This window comes from Hirundo rustica, chromosome 4 (assembly GCF_015227805.2).
Source record: "Hirundo rustica isolate bHirRus1 chromosome 4, bHirRus1.pri.v3, whole genome shotgun sequence".
NCBI lineage: Eukaryota > Metazoa > Chordata > Aves > Passeriformes > Hirundinidae > Hirundo > Hirundo rustica.
In genome coordinates, this window is record NC_053453.1 from 40,132,284 (window position 1) to 40,149,595 (window position 17,312).

General features: G+C 38.4%; 1 protein-coding gene across 1 annotated transcript in view; it reads right to left on the minus strand.

Moving 5' to 3' along the window:
* The window catches only part of PPP1R12A (protein phosphatase 1 regulatory subunit 12A), a 124,087-nt gene that overhangs the window by 78,824 nt on the left and 27,951 nt on the right, over positions 1–17,312 (minus strand).

Consider the following 17,312-nt stretch of genomic DNA (forward strand, 5'->3'; position numbering starts at 1 on the left):
TCTGTGTTCCAGTATTTTTCTCACAGGGTGCTTGATGAGTTTTCTTGCCAACTTCTATCCTGCTGCCCTTAAAAGGGCAGAGCAACTGAGAGAAAAGTCCCTCTGCATTTCAGGGCAGCAAGAACTCCAAGCAGCTAGACCCCAGAAGACTGGTATTAATTTTTTAGCTTAATAAATCAACAATACTACATAGCCACAAGGCTGAAATGAGAACCTCAACTCTTGGGCTCCTAAATACTACTAGGGAATTATGCCTCTATTGAAATGCAATCAAGGTATAAATTTTACTTTTCAGAATACTTCTGAAGAAAAACCCCCAAATTACATAATGTTTTACTATGGAAAGAAAACAACTTGGATATCCCTATTTAAGCAATTGCATGTTCCACGACGAATCCTGAAGCTTTCCTCCATCCTGCAGTGCTGAGGCAACAGCTGCATGCTGTAGCCAAACAAAACCAGCCACAAATTATCCTTCTTTAACTCCATTTCCTTTAGTTAAGTACAGCTAGACTGCAACTAGACTGCAATACACTGCTTGCATTATTTGTTTTTCAGTTAAAAACAAAACCCCACTCTTGAATGAAATCCTCCCCACTTTTTCAGGTATTCTTGAAAACTGACTTGAAAACTTTTAGTCATATCCATCCCTAAAATCAGCAGTTCTTTCAATGAAACAATTTCTTAATATCCTCCCAACAATAAAAACTACAAGTTTGTCAAGTATATTTGTCTTCAATTTCTCCCACTTATCTATCAGTAGTGTACAATGATCATACACTTATAACAAGCTCTGAAAGAAGAGAATCACCTCTTTTTGTAAGACATTTTGTAACTCAATGAAAACGAATCAAATGCAAGACATAATTAATCAGTTTAGGAGGAAAACAAATTCAAGAAACTCAGATGTTTACACTTAACAGAAACATCAACTATTTATAGCCATATATCCAGTTTTTCTGGATATTCAATTTGTCCAGCCACTGATATCCTATGCCTATAATAATATTCACCAGCTAACTGTAAGGAAAAATGCAGTCATATCAGAAACATTTTTCAAATATAAGTATTTTAACATTAAATTTTAATATGCTGCATGTTTATCTTAAAATTCCCTAAAATTCATCATCTGCGGAAGGCTCTTAAAACTGATTAGCACTATTAACAACCCCGCACCCCCCCCCCCCCCCCCCCAAAAAAAAAAAAACACCAACAGCAAAACCCCACCAACAAAAAAAGCCCCCAACCATCTGGTTGTGACACAAACCAACACAGGACACTCCTTGCCTATTTTTCAAGTACACATGAGAAAACCTGGCAAGACATACTCATAAAAATGCTGTTGCTAAGTGAATCAAAAGCTTACATATGCAGCACATTAAAAGACATATGACTAAGTGGCTAAAAATATTTGACCAAATTTGGGCAATTTATTGTGCCATATATGACAAGAATCAGGAGGGCTCAAATACACTTACCAGGTATTATCAGAGATTGCACATTCGTAACTACCAAAAAACATTTATTAAAAACTCACCGTGGTCTCCAAAAAGGTAATACCTATCTTAAGTCTAATAAAACAAATTGCAATTGATTCCATTGCTGAAAACCACGAATCTACTGCATTCTATGTCTCCATGTCCCCTTTTCCTTCTTAACAGAACTACAGGCGAATGTTAGATAGATCCTATCACTCTCAGCACTTTCCATAGGAAAGGCACTTCTCACTATCAACAGGTACCTAAAGACAGAAAGCCAAGAAACAAAAGTGATAAAAGAAACTTTATCTAAATGTTTTTCCCTTTCTACTGCACTGCTCACTTCTAAAAGCAGTATTTATCAAGTGTCAGAAGTGCCTCTGTTGTTAAAGACTGACATCTCAACCACAAAGAAAAGCCTGTTGGAGCATCATGTTAAACTTTAACTCTGAACAGACTGCCCTTCTAGACCTCAGCATTATTACAAAGGAAAAAGCAATGTACATGCAAGATGGAAATAACTAGAGTTCCACTGCTGCTGCAGTAACTCGGAAAGATAAATTCTCACGAATAATTCTGTCCCAGAATCTGAACAGAGGACACAGACAGCTGCAGGTTTTCCTTTTCCATATCTCTTACACCCCTTTCAAGATTCATCTCAGTTCTTTGGACTCATCTGCCCCTATCCCCAATCCCTCCCTTCATGGCCCACAGTTCCCACCTAGAGCATCAGTTACCACTTAGTGAAACCACAGGTCACCCTAAAGTTCTTTCCAAGTGCTTGCAAAACACATCTACACACCAGACAGCTCCTAGAGCAAGCAGAATATGGGAGCTCACACACAAGATACCCTTCATGAACTGGTTTCTCTCTCTCAACTCCAGCCGCACCAACTGGCAGAACGGCATTTCCGCATGAAGCACTCATTACCCTGCCAAATTTGACCTAAGTTAGCCAATGGGCCTCAAACAATGAGAGCTACCAGTGCAATCATATAAACCTTGTTTCCTCTGAGAGCCAATTCAGAAACTAGGCTAATCAGTCAAAGTCAAAGCAAGGTTGAGAATACGAAGTCTGGTTACCTTTTCTGATAAGAAAAAGGAAGTACGTTGAAGTCCAGAAAACGGAACCGCTTTCCATTTGTACAACAGCTTGAAACTTGGACTGCAAAGACCAGCAAAAATCAACAACACCTGGCTCCAACACAGACCAATCCTAAGTAGGTCTAGCTTGTGCTGGAAACAACATTTTAACATTTTTCCATAAATACTTAAAAGAGTATAACCAGATACCTGCTAAACGTGCTAGACTTTTAACTGCATTTGCCATGACTTTACTGTATTCCAGTGCAAGTGGCAGGTGATAATAACTGGCTCTTCATACTACCATGTGTTAAGAACAGAGGTGACAGGGAACTATAACTTAGTCAGTAGCCTTTAAAAGAGATAGTTTTAAAAGAAACATCTGAAGTGCTTGGTTCCTCAGCGAGTAACCACCCAAAGAATTCAGCAGACAGCACTCTTCCTCAAAAGACATAAAAAAACAAGCCTGTAATTATTTTGAAAAAAACATAAATCTTGTAGAGAAAGAAGCAATCAGTGTGTTAAGACCACTGTCCCATACACATGAAGCAGAGCCATACACCTTACACAGGGCTACAATTTTTACTGATTTTCATTAATGTTAACATCTAATGATGTAATGCTATCTAAGGTTTAGACATTACATTTCTTTTAGTAAGTTTTGGTAAAATTTATCTTCATTCTCCACAGAGAGATTAAAACCTACCCTTTCACTGATTAGATTAGTATTCTGATCTATTCCATAAATTATTTTGTATCTATTAGGAAAACAAATGTGTATTTCACCTCTGCCATCATATTTCATGTTTTCCTTATTTACTCTCGGTACAGAAAAGAGTCAAAAATACAAACACAGAAGAACAAATTAAAGGGACAAAACAAGTCAAACAGCCATTCTGAACTGCCATGTGAATACCAGAAACACGAAGAAGACCTCACACAGTGGGTCTGGAGAATAGTTCATCTTCTATTTTGATTTTTCGAGTGAAGGAATTTCAGTGGGTCCAAGAGGACTTAGCAGGACATGAACATCTTTGCAAATGTACCTGAGAATCAAATTAAAGCAGCAGAGCTGGTTAAAGTAGTTCCCATTCTCTTTGCTTTGGGTTGCATGCTCCCTCTGCCATCACATACCCACACACCCTTACAGCTATGCTGACATATTGTGCTAAACTGAATCTAAACTGGATCAGAAAGGCAATTAGAATTTAAAATAAAATAAGAAAAAGAAAGGAAAATACTCTTATCTTTATCCGATTAAAGCAGAATTATTTGCTTTGATTATATTTAAATGGGTTTTATATTCAGAGAAGCAGCATTGTTCTGAAATTTTGTCCTAATTCCACTATCAGAGAAACAAAATTTAGTTTCGCTCTGAATTTTCACCCATTACAAAGCCTGTGTTAAAACTTCTTGTTTCAAATTGACACTTTTTGAAAGTCATATCTTTAAATTAGCAACCACTTCTAACACTTGTCCTTTTAAATTTACAACATATTTAAGCCTAGTTTCTTGTTTGTAAGTATTTTATAGAATCATAAAATATTTGGGGTTGGAAGGGACTCATCTAGTTCCAAATCCCTGCCATAGGTAGGAGTATCAGGTTGCTGAGAGCCCCATCCAACCTGGCCTTGTACAGTCTTCCTATAGGAATCAAATTACTTGCTCTGTCTACCTCACTGTCCTCCCTCCCTCCCTTGCAGAGCAGTTTCAAATGAAACTGAGACAGGAACAGAGCCTGAAGAGAATTAAATTCATCAGTTGTCATGAAAAGGTGGTTAACCATGAGCCTTCTGAAATAACGATGCCACAGAGCAGTTCACAGTGTGAACTCAACAATTACCGCTCCTACCCAAGTCCTTGTGCTGACCTCCCAGCGAGCACAGCACCACGAGATACTCCCCACAGTTTGAATGCTGGTCTCACTCTGTAATGAGTCAACTTCATGAGGAAAGGTTTCCTTAGGAGAGAGGACATTACAGTTCACTAATCACATCTTCTGTTCATCTTCACTGACACTGGGAAAAAAAAGAGTGAGTTTACATATTGCAAGTCTTAGGGGGTTTTGTTTGTATGGTTGGTTGGTTGTTTTGTTTTTTGGGTTTTTTTTCTATTTTTTTAATTTTTTTAATTTTTTCTATTTTTTTAATAAACCACTAATTGAGAACTTCTAAAAAGAAATTTGGTCAAAAGAACCAAACCAAGTTTGATCAACGCCTTCCACTTTCAATAACTTACATATTTATGCTGCATATTGATTAACAATGAAGTACCAACAAGTGAAGTGGCAATAAAGTGTATGAAATGAAACATGAGCCTTATCCAACTTTCAAGCTACAGAGTCAAAGTAATCTGGGAGTTACAGCCACTAGAAGAAAGAAGGAATATTTTTTTGCACATAAATTTGTTACTCGGACATTAATTCAATGTTTTCATGCAAAGTATAACATCTTAAAGTTCTAATATTCCCTATGACTATGTCCTAAGTACCACAGAATATTCTGGAACATTTTCAGGATGAAGGGTAATAAGAATAACCAGCAAATGAATTTATGAAATATTAGTGATTACTACACTTATTTACTATTCAAGCCATCACTATAAAAGCAGGTATTTTACATTTGCCAAGTACTCTGTTTAATACAGTACATATAGGGTGGAGAGGCTGCTTGTTGATGTTCATGTTTACGTTAAGAAACAGAAGAGTTTTGGTGTTGTAAAAGAACTTCAGGCATTAATCTAGTATTACAGATGACAATTGTTGCTCAATTATGAAAGTAAGTGTTCATTTAGCCAACCCACAAGTCACAGCTTCTATTTTTCACTGAGCTGGGATAATACTGGATACCTTGCCTACTGACAAAATCTACTTTTAGGACTGAATATCTTACTTTATTAAAGCATGCTTTCTATGAAAAATGGTATGGTTTACAATGAAAATATCCTTGCTAAACGAGTAATATTATGCTTTTGCTAGACTAGTGTTACTTTATTTAACTTGCCTGTAAACATTATGTGTATGATACGCTTGTGTGTTATTTTTTGGTAAGAATGGCCTACTACTTAAAATCCTGAAGATTTGCCCATAAAAATAGTTAGAATTATTAATATCATATCCAATAATTCAATCTACCAAAACATTTCAAGAGTATCTCATGGCTTCTGCAAGTTATAGTAAATTCTTCTCAGGAAAAATCTCTTGGAAACACTCCACTTTTAGGAGCAGAAAATGAGAATCATTTTAGACATCTGCAAAAGCAGGTGAAAAAGATGTTTTCTCCTGAGGAAAAAACATTACTTGAGGATGATGCGACATTTCATGTCAATTCAAGTCTCATGGGGAAGGCATGCAGAGGCTATTGAAACTGAGCACCCATTAACCATCGCTACTTCATTCAAATCTTGCAGAACTGTCAAACATTGACAAAAATAGATAAATCATTCCAGAACTCAAGCTTCTCTAGCTATTATTTCCACTTCATGTAAACAACTTGGCTAAGTTTTCTGAGTATATCTCAACAAAAGTTCACATAAAGATTTTCTTTTAGCTCCAAGATAAAACCAGGAGCTGCATGAAAACAGTAAATATTTAGCTCAAATATGCAGTAAGAGCATAATGTAATTTCCATCCTACAGTTCTGTCTTGTTTTCTTTGCTACACTGAATTGCCAAGTTAATTACATGCCCTTAAGCTTTACTAGTTTGTAACTTATAGTTAAATCTGCAAGTGTAATTACGGACACAATTCATGAAAAATACTAAAATCTATCACTATTAAGACTGATATAATCTACATGTAAAAAACCTGATCTCATAGGGATTTCCCACTATTTGAATCCTAACGAATGCTTAATCATAGATCTTAATCAGGACTGCAATAGGATGCATATATTTGAGTAGTTTCAGAGTGTTTCAAGTAGAGATAGAATTATTCTTGCCCTCTAACCTCCTACCAAAATAAACAAGAGTTGGCTGCTGCAACATTATTTACTTCAAGCAGAGATGCTAGCCTTAATGTTACCAATCCCAGTAACAAATGCAGGCTCATTCTGACAGACATTATATGGACAAAACAACCCAGTATAATACGTGCTTTCCTGTTCTTGCTGAAATAATCCCAGCTATTCCAGGTTACCTAGTACTACATGCAAATGTGCTTTCAAATAAATATTTGTTTTCACTTTTAGCTTTGTGAAAAACTATTTTAAGGAACACTTGAAATCCCCACACCACAAGTTATCTCTCAATTAAAGCACTGTACTAAATGCATAGTATTAAACTTCAATGGCATTCATCTATTGTAACTCAAAGAAAAAAATCTCAAGACAACCTGCCAAAAACATCTGCCTAAACTCCTCAAATAATCCTTAGAAAATCAGTTGTCATGGAAAAAAAAATATTTTGGAAGAGATCAAACCAAACAGCATTGAAAGACTAAGCTACTGATGCTGGTGCAGATCTATTTGTCTGAACGGCCTTTTTCTCCTGGCTCAACATATTGAGAAAGTCGGTGAAGACACTGGAGTCTACAAAGAAATCTCTGTCTAAAGTTCACACAAATGAGGCTTTTTCTTAAATTTGTGGCATTAAGTACCTGAGAAACAACTTCTGCTTTTCCTTCTGATTTCTTTCAATTTAAAAAGAACACTAGTAGTTTTTGTGGAACTTGCTTATAAATATACTTTCAGATTTCTTAGGCAGCTTTTTAACCACATGCCAAGTGAAAGAACATGAGTTTACTAAGCAAAATGGAGAGAAGAAGATTTGACTGACACTATGGTATTATAGCTGGTACAAAGTGCAAATTCACAAGCTGTCTTGACCCCTGAAGGCTCAGGCAGGTATGTCATATAAATTACATATGACAGATTCTCATTTTAGCTACGTGGTGTTGAAACCTATCAAATATCAGTGAATTTGGGAGTCGCATCCAGAACTGAACTTCAGGCTCATTTGTTTCACAAATGGCTTTTCTCTTTTTTCTGGCCTCTGCCTTCGCAGCTTGCTTTCTTAGGCAATTTCAACAGATCAGAGAATAAATCACAGAATGGGTCAGGTATGAAGAGACCACAGTGGGTCATCCGGCCCAAGCCCCCTGCTCAAGCAGGGTCATCCTAAGAGCACACGGCACAGGATTGTGTCCAGACAGTTATCAAGTATCTCCAGTGAGAGAAACTCCACAGCCTCTCTGGACAATCTACTCCAGGGCACAGTTAAAGAAGTTCTTCCTCATATTCGGGTGGAACTTCCTGTGCATCAGTTTCTGCCCATTGCCTCTTGTCCAACTGCTTGGCAGCACTAAGGAGAGCCTGGAAATCTCCTCTGACACGCTCCCTTCAGATACTCATAGACACTGATGAGGTCTCCTCTCAGTTGTCTTTTCTCAAGGCTGAACAGGCCTTGTGGCTGATGCACCATGCTCAATGGGACAGAGACATACAACCCTCCACATCTACCTCTTGACAAGTATAGAAAAGGAGTAAACAAGGAGTAAACAAAATTGGCACACTGTAAAAATGTAATGCCATTATATACAGTTATGCTTTCATTAAGCCTTTATTGCTACAACTCCGGCAGATAGCATTTAGTTTTCATGGTCACACAATGTGTAGATACTACATTTGAGAAGGAGAAAGCAATGTCATATAGGACACGCATTTTTCTCCCAGTCAAACTAAACAGTAGCCAACTGCATTTCAAATAGGGGTTTTTTTCCATGAGTAAACATAACCTGCTTTTAGCATATGGGTGACTAATCAAGTTCTTGAGCCAAAGCAGCTTTTCAATTTAAAATACTTAACCTCCTGGTATCCCCTAATACACTTTCTTAACCAAAATAATCTAGCAAAACAAAAAGGCATCAATAAAACTTCGTAGGGGAACCTGTTTATATAAACAAATAGGTTTATTTGTTTCTATAATCTTCTTTTTTTTCTCTGCTTCTGACTATTGCCTCTATACAGTTCTGAGTTCTTCAGAGAGGAAGACTGCACGGCCCTGGAAGAAAGCAAACCTAACCGTATCTATCAGCCCTCCTCTGTGAACTCACAGTCTACAATCATACTCTAGTCATCAGCTGACGTTTAATCTTCTGCATTAGCAGGATCTAGGGGAAGTTTTCACTGCTTTCTAATTTTAGCTAAGTGAAGTGGCAAAACTGAGTAGAATAAAAGTAATAACACTGAATTTAAAAAGCAATAATAACCCTTCACGCCATCAATGGGAAAAAATTTACATGCTGATAGAGCATCCTAGAGTAATCAAGACAGACTTTCTGTATGCTCACTTCCCTACTACAAATTACTGCTGACAATAAAAAGCACCTTTAGCAGAAAAAACCAAGATTACAGGTACAAAAAGGCAATAAGACACTCATTCAATTAGCCCTTGCCATGTGTGGTTTTATCCTTAGCATTATATGCATATTAGTAGTAAAAGAAGATAGAGTAAGCTGATAAGGCTGGTATCAGTCAGGGCTCTTCTACTCCCTGAACAGGGGAATCTCTGCACATAAATGACTAATTTGTATAACACAATTTAACATAGAATAAAAAAGCACACGTGAAGTATGAGTAATGTATCTGTTAGATTTATATGTATTTTACATGTAAAAAGTGAATATAACAAACTTGAATGAAAAACCTCATACATGGATGGATCCAAGGAAAAAATTAGAAGAAACACTGGCATTTCAAACTGCTTAAACATTTATCAGATAATCTTAATTATGATAAATATATTTGTTTATCAAAACTGCATTCTGTGCACAAAGCCATTTAAACAAAGGTAGGACTACATATAAACAAGGAAACTAACTGTTTCCCAATTTTCCATTTTTAAGGAAAGAATATCTTGCCCCTGCTACTTTCTATTCCTAGACTGGGAAAAGAAAAACTATTCTTATCTAATGAAAATTCTTCAATTTGTGATCCAACTTATGATTCATTGACTTGACTAGATAAATTAGAAATGATTTTCAGCTTTTCAAAAATGCTACTAAGTCTTGAAGCTGACTTAGGTTGCAAATCAGCAGGTTCAGGATGAAAGTAAAGTATTCTGACAGTATTCTAGCAGAAAATCAAGGCTTTTCTAAAAAAACCCAATTAAATAGAGTTTAAGTGAAATTATTCAAAAGTAAATCAGCCAAACTTGTTACAGTAAATATCAAACACCTGCTTTCTCTCAAAACTGTATTTTTAATATAGATTTTGACTGTTCAGATGGTAATAAAGTGGGAAACCTGCAGCTTCCAGACCCTGCAACCCTGCACGTGAGACAACGCCTTTGCCTGGTGTATCAGCAGTAACACCTCAAGGACAATGCTTCTCACGACAGGCCTTGCTCTGAGGCAGGGCAAAACTGAAGTGCTGAGAAACCTCCAGAATAATCCTCACAGCATAATGTGTTTTTACACGTAACAGTGATGTCTACGCATTTTAATTTAATTTTTCAAAAAAACCCACAAAAACAAAACAAACAAATGACAAAAATGCACACACACAAAAAAACCCAAAAACCCCAAACAAACCACCAAAAAAAACCCAAAACAAACAAACAATAAACCAACAAACACCAGGAAGCAGCTCTCCAGTTTTCCCCAGTTTTTTCCTCCAATGTCTGTGAAACACACATATATACATAACTTCATTTTACAATCGCTCAATTCATTTCTGCTTTCAGAAATACATCCAGAACAAACTGGGACCTGGTTTGCTTTCTGTTCTGTGGTAAGTTTGAAAGAATTATTCAGGGGAGTGCATAAGGTATAGACAATGCTAAAACATTCAGTGTCAGGTAATTTCCATATTCCACATTGTAGGAACACACAGAGCATCGTTTGGAACAACTTGTCCAAAGCCTTTTTTCTCATTTAATCTGCACGAAAAATGTCCCTGTGGCCTCCAAAAGGTAAGGTACTTTCAACAGCCAAAGGTCACCACGACTCAAATTTTCTCCAAGTGTAAGATGACATCAGAATACACCTAAAACCAAAATTCAAGTCAGCCAAGTCACTTGAGAAAACCTTTGAAAAAGAAGTGTATTCACTGTCTCCCTTTGCTAAACAATCTTCTAAAATACTTTACATGCATGCTTCAGAATAGTTAACAAAATTGTTCAAACAAATAAAGAGATAATAATCAAACACACCACAAGCCTCTGTCAACAATAAAGAATAAAAAGAAGTATTCAAGACCAAACTCCCTCTATCTCAAAGGCCAGCTATGCAGCTGTTCATCTGCAAACACAGTTTGCCACTTCTAAAAAAGGCATTTTTGCCACAGTGTAACTTAACACCCTGTTCAACAGGCTAGCTACATGGCGGAACTTGCTAAGCAAAGCATCACTGGTTGGAGGGAAGATGAAACCTGCACTCCCATGTGGGTACTTCCTTTGCCCCAGCAGCAACCCCAATCCCACCTCCCACAACTATCTTTTGACTGGATCCAAATTTTTCACTAGCACAAGAAAACAGCCATGAGTACTTCCTAACAGGGACAGACATTTAGGATTTCTCTCGAGCCACAAAATTAACAACATCCACTTTGGAATCCTCTCTCTCCCAAAAGAGCACGGCAGAAGTACCAGCTTTGACATCGAATTCCCTCTGGTCTATATAAACAGGAAATTCTTTGGTACAGTTGTCCCCTTAGAAACTCATTACGACAGATTAACAAAGAAACTGCAAGTAATCAGAAATTCCTAAGAAACCACTTACATCCCAATTACATTGAAAAATGGTCAGGAAGACAACAGACAACAAGTGAAATAATCTAAGTTTATTAAGACCCATTCACAACAGTATATATCACTACATATACACAATACATGGCATTTTAAAAGACCAAATTTTCAAGTCTTTTTTTTGAATCCTCTGAATGGGTATCACATGGACCAGAAGCCATTTTTCTAAAAGCAATTTTATTAGGAAGTTACAGTAGTAAAGAAATATAGCAAAAGTATGGCAGCAGTCAAAAATCTATTTTTAACAAAACAGACAATCATGATAAAATCTGAAGTAAAAATGGGTATAAGTAGTATAAACTTAGAGAGTAAAAAATTTGGAAAGGAAAGTTACAAACATCAACAAAAAACACAGCTGTCAGGGGCAGGAATATTAAAGCATTTTTTAGATATCATAAGAATGGGAAAAAACCCACCAGAAACAATATGTACGGCATATATAAATATATATATACACATAAAAAGATAGACAATTGGTCAACAAATACTTCTCTTTCGTGTTTTGAAAGAATCAGAAAGTTTTGTCTTGCATAATAAGGCTGATATACCTTCTAGTCTACTAGTAATAAGGAAGAATATTAAAATCCCATTGATCACTTTTAACTTAGTAGATCTTGGTAATACAAATCACAAGTGAGCTTGGGTAGCTCTCTAGCCACTATTCAAGAATGCAGCTTCAAGTCTGCCAATACTTGTCTTCTAAACAGATTGTAAAATACCTGGAAAAGAGCAAAAGACTGGTAACACTGTACCAGTGCTGCAAAGCAGCAACAGAAATGCCTGAAAGTGTTAGCTTGTCAGCCATACTGGATAAAATAAATTTAAAATTAACAAACAAACAAAAAATAATTCATGTGAAAGATTCTAAGTAAGTGAGGTTCATTAGACTGATCAGCAGGAAGGCAATACCATGTCAACACAGTTATACTGTGCAAAAGCTTTGCTTAGCTGCACCAACAGCCCCACTGCTTTTTTTGCACCATGGAGCCAGACCTGATCAACAAGGAATGCAGTTGACACTCCTATGATCGGCAGCAAACAGTTTTGAAACAACATTGGTCTAACAAGGCTTTTCAACCTTGAAGCCTTGCCAGATGAAAGCTTACCCCCCTCAGAACAACTGTTCATAGATGTTCATGAAAGCTTACTAGCAGAGACACCTTCAGTGCAAAACCTGAACAGGCTTCCTCAGGAGAGGACACCTTGAAGTATGTCTCCCCAAACCTGAGTTAAACACATTTCTCTTTTTTCGGTCATAGTATACCCTCAACCACATCAAGTATCAGATTGACTACTGTTTTGGCACACAATGCAGGAAAACCCAGCCCAAGCTGAGTATTTTTGAGAAGTGGTTCTCTAGACTGCATCTGCAACAAGTGTTTACTGTTGTTCTCCCCACATCATTAAAAAGCAAAGCAGACTTTGATACAGAGGTCAAGAATGATATATGCTGACTTTTCGTCACTGTATTAGAAGCATTGGTATACTAAAAATGTTATACTTTTTGTCAGTATATTACAAAAGCAGCTTCTTTTTCTTTTAAGTGCTGTGTGTGCTCCAGTACCAGCACCATCTGAAATCTCATTCTGGTGAATTTGTTTCAATGCTCTGATTCATGCTGTACCACCTTCACCACTGCCACTGAACACACAAGACAGCAGATCTGCAGCATTTCACATGTCAAGACTTTATGACTCCCCAAGTCACAGTTCTGCTCATGCCTATTCAGAGTGGCACAACTTGCAGCACCTCAAGAGGTCACGCCTGCCATCCCCTAAGTCTCTACAAGTTCTAGGGAAGAGCTTACACACAGGGCAAGGATACAGCTGTATTTTCCCCATCCTCTACAGAGCCTTTCACAGAATCACTAGGTTGGAAGAGATCTCCAAAACCATAGAGTCCAACCCACCCCTAACACCTCACCTAGATCATGGCACTGAGTGCCACATCCAGTCTTCCTTTAAACACATCAGGGATGCTGACTCCTCCAGTTCCCCAGGCAGACCATTCCAAGACTTCATCACCCTTTCTGTAAAAAACTTTTTTCCTAATATTCAGCCTGTATTTCCCTTGGTGCGGCTTAAGACTGTGTCCTCTCGTTCTGTCAGTTGCTGCCTGGAGAAAGAGACCAGCCCCCACCTGGCTACAGCCACCTTTCAGGAAGTTGTAGAGAGTGATAAGGTCACCTCTGAGTCTCTTTTTCTCCAGGCTAAACACCCCCAGCTCCCTCAGTCATCCCTCACAGGGTTTGTGTTCCAAGCCCCTTACCAGCCTCATTGCCTCCTCTGGACACACTTAAGCATCTCAAAGCCCTTCCTAAACTGAGAGGCCCAGAACTGGACACAGCACTCAAGGTGTGGCCTGACCAGTGCCGAGTACACGGGAAGAATGACCTCCCTGCTCCTGCTGGCCACACCATTCCTGATACAGGCCAGGATGTCCTTGGCCTTCTTGGCCACCAGGGCACACTTGCTGGCTCATGTTCAGCTGCTGTCACCAGTACCCCCAGGTCCCTTTCTGCCTGGGCACTATCCGGCCACACCATCCCCAGCCTATAAAGGTGCAGGGGTGTATTGTGGCAAAATGCAGGACTTGGCACTTCGACTTAATAAACTTCATCTTGTTAGACTCTGCCCATCCATCCAACCGTTCCAGATCTCTCTGCAGAGCCCTCCTACCTTCCAACAGATCGACATACGCTCCCAGCTTAGTGTCATCCGCGAATTTACTAATGAAAGATTCAATACTCTCAACCATATCATCAATAAAAATATTGAACAGAACTGGCCCCAGCACAGACTCCTGATGGACACCACTGGTGCCTGGCTGCCAGCTGGATGCAGCGCCATTGACCACCACTCTCTGGGCCTGGCCATCCAGCCAGTTCCTAACCCAGCAAAGTGTTCCTGTCCAAGCCAGGGGCTGCCAGCTTTGATCCTCACAAATCAAGTTATCTCTGTGTGTAAAAGCAAACCTGTAAGCTAGTAAACTCTGAATTTTCTAGTTCTTGCTAACCTTAAGAGCAATTTTATCCATGCAAGCAAGAGAAAAACACTGTAACTAGATGAGCAACTGTCACCCACAGCATAGGTTCCAAAATCAGTGTGGCAAAATCATGGCATCCTCTGCACATTTGCCAGAGAACAAGGAAATCTGACATTCATACATGTGCTGTAGCAGTTCACCTATAGCTTCTCAGTTCTGCAAGCCAAATTTGGAAACTCAGAAATGAGTTCCGAAGAGAAAATGCACTAAGGAAATTTGCGACTGATGTATTTTTTCACTGTCTTTCGCTGCACACAATATCACTTTTAAGAGATTAGGAGAATATACCTTTGGTAAAAGTTCTTGTAGTCGAATGCTGATAAAAATGTACACTTTAGGAAAGCATTTAAAGTGAGCTTTTATGATCTTCTTTCCCTGCTAGTTGATTTTAGGCAGTTACCCAAAAATCATATCCCAGTTGATAGCAATTAGGCCTCATCTGAATATTTTGCTTTAGAATCTATGACACTCAGATGACTACAATGTTTCACAGTACTTATAAATACCATTCCTGTCTGATAATTTGCCTATGTTTCAAGATGCGTTTTATGCAATAATCTGTTCCCTGCAGGAGGTAGTGTTATAAAACCAGAAAACCCTAATTCCTCTGAGCTAACATACACTAGTCATAATCACTCGGCATGATTCTACACGAGTTCATTGTTGACAAACAGGGAGGTTCCAGTCTCCCTCCTCATTCTCAACTGCACACTCCCAAAAGCATTTGTCAGACTCTCCATTAGCCAATTCACTAACCAGCAAGGCAGAAACAACCTTTTCTTCGTCCCCACCCACTGAAACAAACAAAAAAGAAGGAGGGAAAGAAAACATGGTGGGAGGAAGAGCACTCCTTTTTCAAGGCAGCAAAGTAGAGTATTGCCCCAGTTGCACCTGGAGCTGCAACTACTTCACAGTTTCAGCCTAAAAAGGATTCTAGAAGAAAAGGATAAAAGCATCAATTGCTAATTATGCAGTAACGCATCTGAGAGGCTGCTGACATCTTTGATTGGCATCAGGACAGAAAACACACTGACCTTCTCTGTACCAGGACTGTGTAATCTTGAAAGAAATAACAAAAGCCCAGAAGTCTGTTGTTTACCCAACCTTAGCAGTATGCATGTCATCACAAAATCAGCCAAAAATGTTCTAAAGTTTGCTTCTTGTACAACAAACTTCTAGTCAAATATGATTATTATTAAAGAGCACAAAAATGAAAACCTGGCTGAAAAGCACACTGGCTTCAAGGTCAGTCATATGAATGCACACTGGCTTTACTGACCACATTTCCCCCACAAATACCTACAAACAAATGCTAAACAAGGGAAAAAAAAAAACCACAAAAATTGAAAGTGCTTAGACTTTATGCAAAAAGCACACACACTGCCTGAGCACAGGGAAAGTCTAAGCACTGCTGAGTTTTGGTGGGTAATCCCTCAGTGTCCTTGGAAGGGGAGGAGCATAGCAAGGACAGGGGTAGTTTAACATGGAAGACTTCCAAGTTTTCACATTTAAGACAAATGGACAAAGGCCCACATGACTTTCTCTACTATTCAATCATCCACTGTGCATGCTGTAAACTGAAAGCTCCTGCAATGCCAACTGTTGTGAAAACTGGTTCCCAATTTATTTTAACAAAAGCTCTATCCATCAGGCTAAGGGCAAAATACCTCAGAGTACATGATGAGAAACTGACTCCATGTTGTACAGAAAAGAGAAACCCACTCCCTGACATTCCAGAAGATGACCTTTGATGCCTTGAGCTTGCTTTTCCTCCTCTACAGTGCACACCTCTACAAAAAGGCTTCTGGAGGGGAAAGCTGTTCTGCCAGCCTAATTTTCACCGTTAAGTTAGGCAAAATGTGCTAGAGCTTTATGCTTCTCTAAGGACTCTACTTTGACATTAAATATTCATTTATGCACCTATATAAAAGCAATAGTAAGGCTGAACAGCCAAATATTCCAGGCCTAGGAAATGCTTTAATTAACACTGCCTAAGCCAAAGCAATTGGCTCTACAAACCTATGACCTGTGCACAGTCCTACATGATCTCTGCTACCCTGTGGCTAAAGGAACTTGTTTCATTCAATCTGTGAGATGATCAGTATTTCCATAATGTATGGATATTCAAAATTATGGATTTTTCTTTACAGTTCAGTGTTCAGCCTGTACTACTTAAATCTTGTTCCAAATGGAACTCACTCATACTTGAGTACTTACTTAAGTATGTGCTCTTACTTGAGACTTGACAACCATTCAGATACATAAACAGGATTCATAAAACCTCCACCCCCAAAGTTATTGTTTTACAGATCGTAAAACAAACAAAGCAACCTAAAGCTTATCGTAAGACATATCCCCTGACTTAACCATACAATTTGAAATGCCACGGAACTGAAGTTTTAGGATATCCATTACTTCATATGGCTAAAGGACAGCCTCCTTTCATTACACTTACAATCACAAGTGCATACAGATTTCCCTGCATTATCCTACCCCATACACCATTCTCTTTCCCCTCACTGAGAAAGCAAAACTATGAGCAGCAGCATGTTTTATCAGATTTCCTGAAGAATCCCAAGAGCAAATCCTCTATGAGGCCCGATAATCTAGGTATGATGACCTAATACAGTATTAAAAAGTTAATGCATGTTAAATCCAAGTACGGATTTCAGGTTAATTACCTCGTATCTAATACACCAACAGCCAAGTTCCATTATTTCAGTATTCCCAATATCAGTCTTTCTTTTCCACACTATCACTTAATTTTCCTCACTCGTAGTTTCATCCTGACAGCCAGCCCACATCTGACAGCTTGCTTTTGCCTCCACTCTTCTGACTCACTCCTACGTCCCTTCTCTATTTTTGCATCTTACAGCTTCCTCCTCTGTGCTAGTAGAGGCAAAGAGGTCACAGCACAGATAGTACCAGCCTAAGTCAAAATGACTTTTACAAGTCCACAGCACC